This window comes from Metopolophium dirhodum, chromosome 1 (genome assembly GCF_019925205.1).
Source record: "Metopolophium dirhodum isolate CAU chromosome 1, ASM1992520v1, whole genome shotgun sequence".
NCBI lineage: Eukaryota > Metazoa > Arthropoda > Insecta > Hemiptera > Aphididae > Metopolophium > Metopolophium dirhodum.
In genome coordinates this window covers 44,433,622-44,445,984 of record NC_083560.1, presented here as the reverse complement: position 1 = coordinate 44,445,984, position 12,363 = coordinate 44,433,622, and the positions used below count along the sequence as shown (strand labels likewise).

At 28.6% G+C, this 12,363-nt stretch overlaps 1 pseudogene; it reads left to right on the top strand.

Moving 5' to 3' along the window:
* The first annotated feature begins 5,026 nt into the window (after positions 1 to 5,026).
* Positions 5,027 to 8,248, top strand: LOC132939303 (nuclear RNA export factor 1-like; annotated as a pseudogene).
* The last annotated feature ends 4,115 nt before the right edge of the window (positions 8,249 to 12,363 follow it).

Below are 12,363 nucleotides of genomic sequence, written 5' to 3'. Positions count from 1 at the left end.
ATCTGGTGCAGGTAGTGCTGGAAGCAGCCATTCCCGGGTCATGTGATATGTGAGTTGCACCTTCGGTATCGTTCTTCCTATCCACTCTCGACAACAGAAATGACGTGACGTATACTTGGACAACCGTCGTCTTGCGTTCCTTCTGACAGCATACTTGGACAGATCAGGTGAATCTCCGGGTAGGATAAGAGCGTACAGGCAAGCCCTAATTCTCAACCTCCTCAGGTTTAGGCGGTCGGCCGGTGGCATGACGGTCAGAAATAGCGATGCCTCGTCGGAAACTGTACGGTACGCTGAGATGACCCTGAGGACTGCTGTCTTCTGCGGTATTATCAGTATAGCCCTTGTCTTGGCCGAGGCAACCACTCGGTTTATCCAAACAGGTACAACACCTGGCGCTCTCGACTACTGAGCTCAACAGTCTCCGCTTTCACTGGCATGGACCTCTGACGTTGGGTATGAGCCTAGCCAGTGCGGCCGCTGAGCAGGAGGGTTATTTCTTCAAAATAACCTATACATTTTTTATAGATAAATCCAAACACATCAAAACATTTTTCAATATTAACTATTTTTTCTAAAAGATTTTCCAACTCATTCTTTGTTGTAACCGGCTTATTATATTTGAATTTTTTTCCATATGTTTGTATAACTGGCACAAGGATATTATAAAAATGAAGTTTTTTCAATGTTTCTTCAAAGAAAAATCGTTGACTAAAAGCTGTCGCATTTTGTGCACTAAGATGCAGACTTTACCAAAAGCAACGAGGAAGTTGAACAGTTTTAGAAATTTCATAAACGAATCCATAATCTCCCTTTTTAAAATATTTAGTGTTGCCATCATCAATTATCTTGCGTTGTGAAACATTTGTACTATTATCTGAATTGAAATTAATGTTTGAGTTTTTCTTGTTATGTTATAGACATAGAACTTGTAGCAAGCGTTTTTGAAAGTAAATTGACTATTGGTTCTATTACTTCAGACGTCTCAATTGGTTCAATTTTGTTGATGAACACACAGAATTAAATGGTACTTATACTGTGCAGTCAGCATTTAATGATGATCCTGTATTGAGCACATAATATGAAGATGGATTAAAAAGCACAAACTATATTTAAGCTGATGAACAGTCGTCAAAAAAACAAATTAACAATGTACAACGTAACAATGAAAAATATTCTCACTAAAATAAATTTTAACTCGTGATTTAAATCCAATATTACAATCAAATACTATAAATCAATAATATTTCAGTTAATACAGATAAATGTCCTACATTTGATATTTTTACTTCAATTGATGATTTTTCGAATGCAAGTTACCATTAATTTCAATTCAGATAATAAAACAAATATTTCACTATGTAAGATAATTGATGCTGGCAATACTAAATAATTTAAAAAGGGAAATTACGGATTAGTTTTTGAAATGTCTAAAACTGTTGAACTTGTTTGTTTCTATTGATATAGTCTACATCTTAGTGCACAAAATGCGACAGCTTTTTGTCAACAATTTTTTTTTGAAGAAACATTGAAAAAACTTCATTTTTATAATAGCCTTGTGTCAGTTATACAAACATATGGAAAAAAATTCAAATTTAATAAGCCGGTTACAACAAAGAATGAGTTGGAAAATCTTTTAGAAAAAATAGATAATATTGAAAAATGTTTTGGTGTGTCTGGATTTATCTATAAAAAATGTAAAGGTTATTTTGAAGATAGTTCAGAAGACATTCAAACATGTTCTGGCAGTCAAGGTTAGGTAGCGAATCAAGATTTCTAAAAATGTATATTAAGTATTTACTGTGTTTTTTGTCATTATCGTTTTTTAAATTGTTTACTTTATTAAGTTGATTGTAATATTGGATTTAAATCACAAGTTAAAATTAACTTTTGTAAAAACATTTTACATATCTAGTACATTATTAGTACATACATTTCATTGCTGACGACTGTACATCAGCATTATAGCATTTTGTGCTTTTCAATCGACATTCATATGTTCTCAATACATGAACATCAATAGAGGCCGAACACACAGCATTAATTAGTACCGGCAAAGAATATGGTGCTATTGATTTTACTTCTTCATTTACACATTCCTACAAAATAAGCAATAATAACTTTAATGAACAGACATCAAAAATTATTTTAAAACAATATTTATGAATGATTATAAAAATTACTATTGGTGGTGCAAAAGTGGTGGTTCAACCTCCTCTTCATCAGTATTAGTTATGTAGGCTGGTAAAGAAGAATAATGTTCCAAAAGCTAAATAAAGAAAATAAATTAAAATAAAATTTATTTATGTATATATAATATATATAATTTAATGCTAAAAGTAAGGTCAAAAAACTTGAAAATTAGACAAATTCATGAGAAATTTTGTATTAAATATTCAAATCTTAGATTTAAAAAGAAAATCCTTTCCTTCTAACTCAAAATAATTCACTCATTTTAAATTTGTAAGGTGTATGGAAAATACTAATATAAACATTCAGAGAATATTTCATGTATCACAATTATTTTTTTTAGGTTACACCAAAAACCAAAGTCATTATCACGCTTTCCTTAATTTAATTTTTTGTTTTCCTCGGCAGTTTTGAAAATTACTAGGAATTTCAACCTCCCGAATGCACCAACTAGATTCAATTCCACACAGAACAAGATACTGAAGTTGAAATTTGAATCATTTTTACTGTCCCAAAGGTGACAACAGACACAAAAAATTAAATATTAAAAAGAAAAATGAAATTATTGTAAGACTAATAGATTCATCGATTTGCTCAGAATTTAAAAATTAATTATAATGTTATATTTTTAAATATTTATCATTACATTATAAGTTAAGTGATTTATATTATATTATATAGGTATTATACATTTTTTATATTTTGTAAAACTATAATACTTATAACATAGCTATAAGAATATCAAAAGCAGTTGCTTCATTTAACATTATTCAAGTAAAACTTTTGCTCAGCATCGTTTACTTTTTAATAATTATTTTTTAATAACGTGGAAACTAAATGCTGCCAAGCATAAAATAGTATAGGACCTACTTCTCAAAAGATCTTTTAAAATAATTAATCAAATAGACATCAAAAATAAGAATAGATGATATTTTTAGTGATGAATTAATGATTTTTAAAATAAACAATTCTTCTAATGATTTTATTAAAATTATTCTGCATAATTATAAAAAAAAAAAAAAATGATAAACTCTACTCACTTATACTTGTTTATGATCAGCTCAACGTTTATAAAATTTTGTTTAGATATAAGTATAGTACTGTTGCTTCTGTCCATACTTATAATAAACATTTTAGGAGTAATATTTATTTAGTATTAAGTTTTTAATAACTCTAGTATTGAATAAATGTAAATTCTATTGCTTAAATAAATATAATGTTTAATATCAGGCCAATCCAGAATATTTTAACATGGGGGCTCAAAAACATAAAATTTCACTATAGCTATAATCTATTTTAGATTATGTAATTTATAATATAAATTTATTTTATTGGTGCCTTTAATACCAGAATGTGCCCAAGCACCAATAGCCTCCTCCATGAATCTGCGACTGTTAAATATCATATCTTTATCATTTTGTTAATTTATGTTATTCAGTATGAACTTTTATGCTTAGGTATAAAATTAAATTCAATGTTATAAATTGTAATAAGTAAACAAATCAATTATATGGATCGAAAACAAAAGTTGTTGTGAAAGACAGAAGAACAATGAACGTAGTCATCAATAATAGATATAATCAAAATAAAAAAATAATATACTAATATATTTTGACTGTCAATCGGCTTGATTATCTTATCATTTATTAAACAATATTGATTTTTTACTATTAACCAAACACAAAATGTTAACATAAATTACTGTAATTCATTGCTGCGATATTTGGACGCTCCAAAATCCTTTACAAAATGGATACACTTCTGGATAAACCAGGGCATATACCAACAGTAACATACTTATAAATTAGGTATAAGTTATAAGCATAATTAAACTTTGAATTACCTACTTAGGTATTTAAAATAGTTGCAACTTCTTTGTACATAAAGAATATTTTATAATTAAGCTGACACTGTAAATATTGTTGATACATTTTAGGAACTCAAAAGACATCCGAATAGCTATAACTCTTTTATATTATTATTACCTTAGTAGTTGTTTAACACTGGTAATACATCTGTTTCAATGACTGTTTGGATATTGACATCAGCAATTACTGTAGGAATTTAAAAATACTATTGAAAATGAAAATTTAACCAGAGATCAAGAAGCATATTTACTTGTAAGGAAAACCATTTTCATCGCATCTTTGGTTATAAGGATCACTGGGTTTCGGGACTTATACGACGCCTGTAATCCGGTCTCCAATAGTCCGATATAGAGAGCCTATATAAGAGCCCTTCTTATATAGGCTCTCTAGTCCGATACTTGTGTTTTCAACAAACAAATTATTTAATACATTTTCACCATAATAAAATTGATGCACGAAACACAAACAACTACGAAATAAAAGACGCCTTCGCTTGTGCGTTGTCGCGATGGACGCTTGGTCGATTGACCCCCTACAGTCTGGCCATATTTCGAAAACCAAAGTCCACGACTGATGAGAATAAAAACCGCAGTGTCTTAATCGTGATTAAAGATAGTACTATCTATAATCGTGTTTGGAACCAAGTCCGATCGCCAAATTCTGACTTCACCATCGTTTTCTGTATACATAACTACCTACGAGATTAAAAATAAAATTGCAAAATAAAGGTGCCCTTTCGTCCTGATACTTTTCGCAGGTGAATTTTGTACAAATCCTCAGGTAGGTATTCAATACTAAAATTGCTACATTTTTCTAATGATGGATTATACAAATAAGAAAAAGAAATACTCAGCTTTGTACACAAAATATATTAAATAATATTAGTTTGTTATCTTAATTTATACTAAAAAAAACAACAAATTAATGAAATTCTTTAATTATATTCCATCACTGTTAAAATTTCGTATTGTGAACATGAACGAACTTTAAGACCTAGTACTAGTGAAGGTGGAGGGAGGTACTCAGATCGTCGTGGTTTTAATAAAAAGGTGACATTTGAAGCAAACAACCGTGGAGATAATAATTTTCATAAATGTTGGGATGGTACAAATGACTTGGTTCGTAATCAACTGAAAAGTGAATTTTCAGATCTAAATTGACTACCTGTTTGACGGTATATATTCAATTTTTGTTAGATGTTACTATTTCTAAAATCAAATAATAATAAATGTGGACACCTCCCTCGTGGTGAATACAAAAAATTATCTTGGTCTTTAAAAGTAAGTAGTACTGCGTGGTATTCAGTATTTGTAAGTTCTAATCTTTAATATATCCATTGTACATGTTTAAATTATAATTATTCTGGTTTAAAGGTGCCAAATGTTGAAGATAGTGATGAAGTCTTAAAAACAATGTAAACTTATATCACACCGAGATTTTTTGTTGATGATAAAAAGATTGCTTAAGTATTGCACAACTCTAGTTAAAAGATAATACAAACAGATGATCAGAATGTAAGTTGAAATTGTCCAGTAGTAGCCATATGATAGAGTTTTTTAATTTATTTTAACATGAATATTTGTACTTAGTTAACTTTAAAAGTATCATCATATTTGCCTCCACATGGTCCTACATCATTCGCACCAGTATCTAGTGATAGTGATGAAGTCTTAAAAACAATACAAACTTATATCACACCGGTTGTGTTTTATCCATATAATGTATGCTATTTCTATACCATTTGTATACCTACTTTCAGAATTTATTAATATAATCAATATTTATTTTACAGAAGCAATATTTTGATCATGCATTAAGATTTCTTATTTATGATAATAAAGTTGCTAAAGTATTGCACAACGCTAGTTAAAAGATAACACAAAGAGATGATCAAAAAGTAAGTTGAAATTATGCAGTTGTAGCCATATGATAGAGTTTTTCAATTTATTTTAAAATGAATATTTGTACTTGGTTAACTTTAAAAGTATCATCATTTTGCCTCCACATGGTCCTACATCATTCGCACCAGTATCTAGTGAAGTAAAAGAGAAAATTGTAGAGGCCATGGCCTCTATCGTTATAATCCTAGTAACAAGGGTTTGGATTTGTCAAAATTGTATGCATGTCCATGTAAGTGTTAGCGAGGAACATCAAGACCGATGTTTTTATAGTACTAGCGTTAACAGTATTATGATTATTTTTGGTGTATTCTAAACCTCTAAGGTAAGATGCATATAACTCTAAAGTAAGTATATCATCTTACCTGATTTAAATTTCAAATTAAAATACATCAAGAGTCTTAAAATGGCTATGATAAAAAAAAATTTCTATTTGAGATGTAATTGATGTTTCATTATATATGAACCTTATACACATTATAACATAATTATAATAGCATGTAATTTATTTATGAGTAATGGTAGTTTTATTGACAAATAGCGTTATATTTTAATTTTAATTTATGCATTTAATTAAACAAAATATTGAGTTGTTCCTTATGTCTGTTAGATGAAAGATGTAGCTATAATAATAATAAATATTATACCTTACCTTAACCTTATTTAGTACTTGAAAACAGGTAAAATATAATTAAATATTTGATGAACAAAGATTTCAATTTTTAAATACTGTTTATATTTATTAATTTGAGTTGATGTTTAGGATGTAATGCAATGATATTTAATTGTTTTCAGGATAACTCAGAAGTGACGTCTCGTTACAGTGTGGTTGTTGAATCCAAGTTTAAAATGCCAATTAACTTGGGCAATAGTTACCCAATACCAAAGGGCCATTATCCTGAATTGCCAAATCCAGTAATGACTATGGTAGAATCATTTCTCGCCCAATACTATGAACTATACGATAACCAAGTGTCTAGACAAATGGTCTCAGAAGCTTACAGTAAAAATGCCACATTTACATTATCCAGTTGTTTTCTACCTACAAAGTAAGTATATAATATGAATAACCAAAAACAAAATCCATTTAACTAATTTTAATTGTGTTTAATTTTAGTAATAAAGGTAGTTTATCACTGTACCTAACTGAAAGTAGAAACTTCTTGAAATCCAAGCAACATTGTTTATTACATAGAGGCAGGCAAAACATATTAGACTTTTAGAAAAGTTACCTAAAACCAAGAATGATCTTGGTTTATATATAGTTTATGTTCCATTGGCAACTGTGAGTATCTTGTTTTATTTTAAGAAAATGTCAGGGCAATATTTGTTTTATCTCAGACCCACGCACAACATAGATAAAACGCTTCCACCTAAAATTGTTTTATTTTTTATTTTTAAGCTATCTTAGAGTAAAATCAACTATTACAAAAACGATGGAAAATAATACATTTGAGGGTATGACATATCGGTTTTATATTTCATAATTATTTGAATTGGTATTCGATTTTCAAAATAAAAAAAAAAATTATAAACTTAAATGTTCTTTAAATTGTTTTTGATACAATATTTTAAGCAAATTGATATGTCATATTCTAAAAAAAATTAATTTCTATCTTTTTTGTAATATGTGGTTTTACTCTAAGATAACTCAAAAACGTAAAATAAAATGATTCTGCTTAAATACATTTTGTCTGTGTTGCGCATGGACCAGAAAAAGAAAACATTATCTACCATACTTATCTCCTCGTCGAACTTAAACTTCCTTTGACTATCAAACTTGTATAATTCTTTGCATATTTCTGAGATTTCCCCATCTGCCTCCCACATTAAATTGTTTATTATTTCATTTCCTTCTTCCAGTTTGGCTTTTTTAGAAATCAAATAGCTTTTGCACAGTTTGTCTTGTTTAGTGAGTAATAGCCCAAAGTATCCTTCAAGATTCCTCTCACTGCTGTAGACAATTTAGCTATTTAGCATTGTTGAAAAAGTTAGGGTCAAATCCGCAACCCACTTTAACAGCTAAAAGGTTTTTTCGTATAGTGTTAACACACGAAAAAGATAATATTTTTTTGTCTCTCAAAAACCTGTATCCGCTCGGCGACCTAATTAAAATTAAATAAAAATGTCTTCAGTTTACCAAATGTGTGTCAAAAAGGTTTATTAGTTATTTACAAAATAGTGGTCATTATTACAAACCTGATTTGAAATAAGAGACATAGAAGCATCCAATTTTAATTGTTTTTCCTATTTTTAGCATTTTTCAATCTTGCTGCTGAAAATATTTCTTGAACAAGTTCTGGTTGACACTTCAAAATTCCAGCATTTACAAATATTTCTGAAAGGTTTGAATCATTAATTTCTTTCATTTCATTTTTACAGTTAATTAAGTTTTGCTATAATTTATTTATTTTTTTTTTGCCTTACAACACTTCATTGATAATATTTTCTTGGCTATTTTTAGTGTTCTCTTCATATTGGGAGAAGAAAAGTTCTTGTAAATTTTCAATTTGAAAGTCTTGCTGTCTTCTTTTCAATACAAAACAGAAACCTCTTGGACACATATTAAAAACCAATTATATAACATAAGGTTTGGTTATATTTGTTATTTTGATAAATATTTCATGATAGTAATACTGATATTTATAAAACGTAGTATTTTTAAATTAAAATTACCCTTCATTTTCTTAGAAGATGTTTAAGTGGTTAATATGATGTCTTATAAATTGCTTGTAAATATAGCTTATATGTACATGGAGTCAGTCAGCTGTATTGAGATAAAATTATTGCTTGATCTTACCAACCAATAATTAATAATCATGTTGTTTTCTTTTGCTTCATAAACATAAATTTCCATAGTTTAAAGACATTACAGATTATATAAATATAATAAAATTTTTTTAAGTAAAATATAACTTGCAGTTGTTTTGTAGATATTTGTAACATTTAAAAAAAAATTATAATTAAATGAATTTTGTGTTTATAATAATTATGCCTTGTGTTTTTATTTTTTAATTTACACTTTTACTAGAATGTAACCTTGTTAGTTGTCAACTGAATAACAGTTACTTTAATTTTATTGTCAATTTTATTGACATCTAAGAAATTACAGAAAATAAGTATAAGCCCACTGATTGATATATCTACCATTATTATTTACAATGTTACATATTTTAATGATTAGTAGGTATTATTAGCCATTATGGAATATTAAATTGAAATAAAATAGAAAAATTTAAGCAAACGACTTTTAACTAAGTCAACAATAATAATAATTTTGAAAATTGTTAATATTTTTATGTATGTATTATAATGTATATTATATCGTCTGTCCAGTATACCTGTATCATTTGGTGAACAATCATATTTACATTTTATCAGGAAAGTGTGCAATCGTGTTCCGTTCTGCGTGTGTCTACATTTATATTTACAGAATTGTGGTTGTCACTTTTACAAATGTATTGTCAATATTGTACTAGATTTTTTAAATATTATAATTTTTACTATAATTTATAATTATAAATGTATCTTAAAGTGATTAGTTGCTTAGCATAAAAATAATAAGCATAAGTAAAATGGCTTAGATTTTTTTCAATAGTATCTTTTCTGATAGAAAAGTGGATATAGTTGATACTTTTTTCGGTGTGTATTAGGTAGGTAAAAATTACTTACCTTATAGTTTTCAAAATGGCAAAATAATAAAAAAATTTAAAAAAATGGCAATTTTCACACAAATTTGATTTTGGTTTTTGGTTTAACTCTAAAACAAATGACTGTAGATATCTACATGAAAACTTCAATGAATGTTTACAATAGCATTTTCTATACATACCTAGTACAATTTTTTTAATATTTTGGTTTGTTTTGAGCTGTTTACTGACATATTAAGTTACCTAATTTAAAATTTTTTTTTTTATTTGTGTCAAAAAATTGTATTCATCGGGTCAAAAAGCTTGACAAATTACGTAACAAAATCACATTTTTAGATTCTGAGTGAAACGATAGATGTATTGGTTTTACAATGATGTGTGTTTTTTTATTTTCGTGTCTGTCATTAGTGATTAAATATATAATAAATTATAAGCATTTAAAGTTCAAATATTGACAAAATACGGAAAAATCACGAAAAATAGCAAATTATTTTGAGTTGAGAGTTCATAAAACTTTTTCTTTTTAAATCTAAGATTTTAAAATGTAATATAAAATTATCCATAAGTTTATTGTTTATAGTAAATTTTACCTTAACAAATTTATTATTTATACTGTTAAAGAAACTTGCTTTTATTTATAATCAACCCGATCCGCCTCATCTCATAAAATCATTGCTTCGCCACTGGGTCCTGGACCCTGGTGTATATCACCGTATCGGACTGAATAGTCACAACTAAAGCGTAAATTAAACGCTTCTACTTAATAATGAGCAATATTTAGGCAATATATTATAATATCGGCATTCGTCACCGCCCGAGGTCTTGTGTCAGTAGTAGGTAAATGATAATAAATAATTTTTGTTCATCAAATTTTTTTTTTAATACCGAAATTTTTAAACTTTACATTTTATTAAATCGTTTTTAAAAAAAATTCAAAATAGCCAATTTGTAAATCTAACTTTTAGATAAATTTTGATGGTAAAAACGTTTTTTTAGTTGTTAACGTATTAGTCTTTTATTTCGCCTTCCTGGGCCTTTGTGTTAGTATAGCAGTGGCTTGTCATACGGTATTAGTGGCTTTGAGCTATATGCTTATGTGTAACCAGGAATAAAACACTTTCCGAAGAAATGGAATTATAATAAAAGGAGAATATTATTATCATAAATATTTAAATAATAAAACTATTTTATTGTTTTAATTGAGAAAATTAAATATTATAAATATGTACGATCGTTTTAAAATATCTATCAATTAATAATGTATAATATTATGTCTTATACAATCAGGTCTATAAATTATAATATTAAGTGTTCATTAATTCATTTGAAATTCTATATAATATTTAGCCTCGTAATATTGCAACGAAAAATTGTTTACGATTATGCAAAACTAAATTTTTTAGAATTCAGTGCCTACTCGTTGTAACCACAAAATATATACTTTTGGGTAATAGATATTCGGTCGCACCGGCACATATAATAAAGTAATAGATAGGCCATCAGACTCTTATCGATGTTCCAAGACTGGATAAAAAGTGACACAATTTTTATTATATATAGTATAAATGTATTAGGTAATCAGTATTTCTATAGGTATAACCATGAACTAAGATAGTATCGACTGACGACGGTGTTAATATTTGCGGTCAAGTTATTCAACGGTATTTCTGTAGTGGGAGAAATTTAGCGACTGAAACGCTATCTATTTGAAAGTATTGACACTCTTTCAAATTATATAAATAAATACAACATATTAAAATGGTTTGAAACTGTAAACCACAGATTCTCGATTTCTTATTAAAACTTTGCTGATCAGCGTATAAAAATAAAAAATATTTTTTAATTAAACAGTTATATACACAGTCAAAACATTCACGACTCACTAACCGTTCTCTTAAAGTGTTACATCTTACAATAAGTTAAAATATTACATGCTTGCACAAGAATTAAGTACCCACGGCCACTTTCAAGCGCAAGACGCCCAGACGCTCCGTGTGCACCGGCCAAAACGGCCTGACTGAAAAACAGTTAAAATAAAATTTAAATTTTTTGATTAATAAAGTTACAATCATTTATATATGTTTAAAACTGTATAAGTATATTGTATTATAGCCGTATAGGTATTAGCATTTAGCATGAACTAATACTAATAATAAATAATAAACACAATTTAATATTTATATTATTATTTACGAATTTACGAGGGAATATAAGTAAAAATAATAGATAACAAAGAAGAATACAACCCACTGCACGTCCATTGCGCGGCGCGCGCCCGCCGACCAGCGAAAGAACGGAACACAGTAGAATAGTTGTTACTTGGTAGTTCATGAAAATAACCGTATGATCGCTTCGGTTGCAAGATTTTCCTCATGACCGCACCATTACCACCCACCCATCATGTCGCCACCAGTCCATACTATCTTAGTTCATGGTATAACGAATAAGTGATATCAGTTTCCTTCCCTTTTCACATCCCTCTATGAACACGATCTCGCGTCTTGATATAAGCATAGCCGTGGTCAATCCTATTCTTTATTATCCATGTGCACCGGAGCTAACCTGTCACGTCGACTGCATTTACGGGATTGCGCGTAAGTCGTAGGTCATAAACGATGGCAAAAAAAAATAAAAAAAAAAAATGCGTTAAAAATCAAAAAATTTTGGTGTGAGGCGGATTTGTGGTTAGACGGACGTTAAGACTGCTCCGGTGCGCGGCCGGTAACCGACCACGTAGTGCACAGTGGAGCAATTATT